The sequence below is a fragment of the Octopus sinensis genome, linkage group LG29 (genome assembly GCF_006345805.1).
Source record: "Octopus sinensis linkage group LG29, ASM634580v1, whole genome shotgun sequence".
In the NCBI taxonomy this organism is placed as follows: domain Eukaryota; kingdom Metazoa; phylum Mollusca; class Cephalopoda; order Octopoda; family Octopodidae; genus Octopus; species Octopus sinensis.
In genome coordinates, this window is record NC_043025.1 from 8,479,148 (window position 1) to 8,484,147 (window position 5,000).

At 39.6% G+C, this 5,000-nt stretch overlaps 1 protein-coding gene across 1 annotated transcript in view; it reads right to left on the minus strand.

Annotated features, from left to right (window-relative positions):
* Positions 1-5,000, minus strand: part of LOC115226221 (zinc finger protein 391-like) — a 15,411-nt gene that overhangs the window by 9,095 nt on the left and 1,316 nt on the right. The gene's annotated exons all lie outside the window — the stretch shown is intronic.

Below are 5,000 nucleotides of genomic sequence, written 5' to 3' on the forward strand. Positions count from 1 at the left end.
AGTAAAGAGAGTAAACAATACACCATCATCATCGTTTAACGTCCGCTTTCCATGCTAGCATGGGTTGGACGATTTGACTGAGGACTGGCGAACCAGATGGCTGCACCAGGCTCCAATCTTGATTTGGCAGAGTTTCTACACCTGGATGCCCTTCCCAACGCCAACCACTCCGAGAGTGTAGTGGGTGCCGGCATGAGGTCCAGTCAGGTGGTACTGGCAAACACCTCGCTCAAATCTTTTTACACATGCCACCGGCACAGGTGCCCAGTAAGGCGACACTGGTAACGATCATGCTCGAATGGCGCCTTTTATGTGTGACCGGCATGAGGGCCAGTCAGGTGGTACTGGCAACGGAGCCAGTCCAGCAGCACTGGCAACAACCTCGCTCGAATGTTTTTCATGTGCCACCAGCACATATATATATATATTAAAGTATTAATTTGAAAAAGACAAGTTCCAAGGTCGGTAATTCTCCTCATCAAAGCCGACACATATCTGAACACGGAGGGCATATATAAGTCATTATAAGCATGCGAGACACATAACAAATAAAAACATATATATATATATATATAATAGTGTAATTCCGTACCCGGAGTTACACTATTATATGTATATATATATATGTTTTTATTTGTTATGCATTTGCATATAATGGCTTAGATATGTGTCGGCTTTGACGAAGAGTATTATTGACCTAGGAACTTGTCTCTTTCAAATTAATAATTTAATCTAATTGCTCAATAAATCAAGCCCTATGCTATTGTTTCTTGAAAAGAGTCCACCTCCATAACTTTTCATTACTTATGTATATATATATATATATATTTATATATAATCGGTTAAGTAATTGAGATTCTAGTGAATTCTAAAGAATTCACATGAATATGGTCCTTAACCAGGATGCACCGGATATCTATATGGTGTTAGCCATACGACAAGTGGGGTGATTATAAATAGGAAAAAAAAGGAAAAAAAGCAACAAGAATGGATTAAAATCTCGGTACGATCGTTTTTGTAGCTTATTAAAGATGTCCTCGTATGAAACGATCGTACCGAGATTTTAATCCATTCTTGTTGCTTTTTTTCCTATTTATATTTATATATATATATCATGAAATAAGTATAAGAATGGGCATTGTCCGTTTAATTGAAAAATTCTATATGTGGCTGAAGATTGCTCGACATTTTAAAACTGATGTAATACTTACAGTGTTTAATAAAATGAAGTAGCATGAAACAATTGTACCATTCTAGCTTGGATATCCTTGTTGCTTATTTTTGATTATAATCATCCCATTTGATTTATATGGATAATACCATACGAAATTCTGGTGCCTTTAACTTAAGTACCATATTCATCTGAATCTATATTTTTCATTACTTATATATATATATATATATATATATATATATTTTTTACTTGTTTCAGTCATTTGACTGCGGCCATGCTGGAGCACCGCCTTTAGTCAAGCAGATCGACCCCCAGGACTTATTCTTTGTAAGCCCAGTACTTATTCTATCGGTCTCTTTTTGCCGAACCGCTAAGTGACGGGGACATAAACACACCAGCATCGGTTGTCAAGCAATGCTAGGGGGACAAACACAGACACACAAACATATACACACACATACATACGACAGGCTTCTTTCAGTTTCCATCTACCAAATCCACTCACAAGGCATTGGTCGGCCCGGGGCTATAGCAGAAGACACTTGCCCAAGGTGCCACGCAGTGGGACTGAACCCGGAACCATGTGGTTGGTTAGCAAGCTACTTACCACACAGCCACATATATATATAAGATGTTCTGGGTTCAGTGCTACAGTGTGGCATTTAGGGCAAGTGTCTTCTACTATAGCCTCAGGCCAACCAAAGCCTTGTGAGTGGATTTGGTAGAAGGAAACTGAAAGAAGCTGTTGTATCGATGTATGTGTCTGTATTTGTCCCCTGCCACTGCTTGACAACCGGTGTTGGTTTCTTTACATCCATATAACTTAGCAGCTCAATAAAACGAGACCAATATAAAGTACCAGGCTTTTTAAAAATAAAATAGTACTAGGGTCGATTCATTTGAAGTTCTCCAAGGTGGTGCCCCAGCATGGCCGCAGTAAAAAAAGAAAATACTCAAGTGTACACTAATCAAGCAGACCAAGAATCATAGTTAATCAAGTTATGACCATCCAGTATTTTATTCAAATTTGTCTAAAACTACACAAGTTAGAATGTCCCTTTTTAAAAAATTAGTAAAGTTCGATTTTAAGGAGATTTTGCCTGCTATTTCTAGCAGATGGTGAAACCACATAGAGGAACAGCAATAGAAGTACCTATACCGAAGGATCGCCAAATAATCGTATTCTACACCACCTGTAAAGTATTTGTAGAAGATTGCATTAAAAAATATCAATTTTTCTGAAAGTTATATGGAAGCAAAAAATTGACGGAGTGGGGCACACAAGTGTAGGTGTGCCTTCAAATTCAATGGATGAATTTGATTAAAACTGTCTTTTGTATTTAATGGTAATTTAATTTATCGACTCCAGGTGTCTAATTGGGAAAGTTCGACGTAGCTAAACACCTAAGGGCTTTGCACCATCGTCCGTACCAAAACCATTATCACAATAAGAGCGAACGAGACTTTTAGTAAAAAGCGTTCGACCTGCTAGAAATAGCAGTTAATACATCTAATTCAAATCACCCCTCACCGTCTTAGAGAAGGTCATGTGCGTTTAATGTGGTCTTTTGTTTCTTGTATGGAGGAAAAGACGGGGTGGTCACGTTGGACTATTTTTGGTGATATATCTACCCGATCAGATCTCACCCGGGGCTAAATCAAAACAGCCTCCAGGTCTGTGATCCAACTATAAACATAGAAGAGCTTCTTTCATGGCTCCTCCACCTGCTAGAAATAGCAGCCAAATTCTCGCTCTGATCTCACTCTTGACTATATTAGAAAAAAAAAGGACACATTCGATAATATCATAAAAAAACAAGGACAGGAGTGTCAAGGCTGGAATGCATTTGATCATAGTTGACCGTGGGCCAAGCAGTAACAACTTCTATTGCTGTTCCTCTATGTGGTTTGACCATCTGCTAGAAATAGCAGGCAAAATCTCCTTAAAATCAAACCTTGCTAATTTTTTTACTAAGGGACATTCTGACTTGTGTAGTTTTAGACAAAATTGAATAAAATACTGGATGGTCATAACTGGATAACAGAAACCCTTTTCTCCCACCTCTAACCCTAACCCCCCATATATATATATATATATATATAATATATATATATATATATATATATATATATAAACCCACTTTCTTGAAATGTATCCGGAACTTCCGGTACCTATACCGAAGTTACGCCGATTATTTTGGGATTTTGTGTGTTTTAAAAACAAGAAAAGGAAAAGAAAGGGAAATTGGTGAGCACACATACATACCGACAAACATTAGTAAGGTTGGATTTTAAGGAGATTTTGCCCGCTATTTCTAGCAGATGGCGAAACCACATAGAGGAACAGCAATAGAAGTTGTTACTGCTTGGCCCACGGTCAACTATGATCAAATGCATTCCAGCCTTGACACTCCCGTCCTTGTTTTTTTATGCTATTATCGTATAAAATTTAAAGTTCCATTTTATAGATTTATGTGATGTGTGATGTATATTTCCATAATTAATCGTAATCTACCCCATCTGAAAGGTGTTTACTCTCTACTCTTTTACTTGTTTCAGTCATTTTGATTGCGGCCATGCTGGAGCACCGCCTTTAGTCGACCCCGGGACTTATTTTTTGTAAGCCCAGTGCTTATTCTATCGGTCTCTTTTGCCGAACCGCTAAGTGACGGGGACGTAAACACACCAGCATCGGTTGTCAAGCAATGCTAGGGGGACAAACACAGACACACACACACACACATATACATATATATATATATATATATATATATACGACAGGCTTCTTTCAGTTTCCGTCTACCAAATCCACTCACAAGGCATTGGTCGGCCCGGGGCTATAGTAGAAGACACTTGCCCAAGATGCCACGCAGTGGGACTGAACCCGGAACCATGTGGTTGGTGAGCAAGCTACTTACCACACAGCCACCCCTGCGCCTATAGAAGATTTGTAGAAGATTTGATTAAAAAATACCAATTTTTATTCTTTTAAAGCTATGCAGAAACGAAGTCGGTGGAGGGGGCACGTTTATGTAGGTATGCCTACAAATTAAAAAGATTGATGTATATGATGGTACTTTTATTTTATCAACCTCAGATGGGTGTAAAAGATAAAGTCGACATCGGCGGGATTTGAAGTCAGAACTTAAACAGACGTACGTAAACACCGCAAGGCACGACCTATTCCGCCCTGGCACCATCATGCATACCAAAACAGCTTGCTTACCAACCACATAGTTCCGGGTTCAGTCCCACTGCGTGGCACCTTGGGCAAGTGTCTTCTGCTACAGCCCCGGGCTGACCAAAGCCTTGTGAGTGGATTTGGTAGACGGAAACTGAAAGAAGCCCATCGTATATATGTACACACACACACACACACACACATATATATATATATTTATATATATATATATATATATATATAGGCGCAGGAGTAGCTGTGTGGTAAGTAGCTTGCTCACCAACCACATGGTTCTGGGTTCAGTCCCACTGCATGGCACCTTGGGCAAGTGTCTTCTGCTATAGCCCGGGCCAACCAATGCCTTGTGAGTGGATTTGGTAGACGGAAACTGAAAGAAGCCCGTCGTATATATGTATATATAATGTATATGTGTGTGTGTGTTTGTGTGTCTGTGTTTGTCCCCCTAGCATTGCTTGACAACCGATGGTGGTGTGTTTATGTCCCCGTCACTTAGCGGTTCGGCAAAAGAGACTGATAGAATAAGTACTGGGCTTACAAAAGAATAAGTCCCGGGGTCGATTTGCTCGACTAAAGGCGGTGCTCCAGCATGGCCGCAGTCAAATGACTGGAAACAAGTAAAAGAGA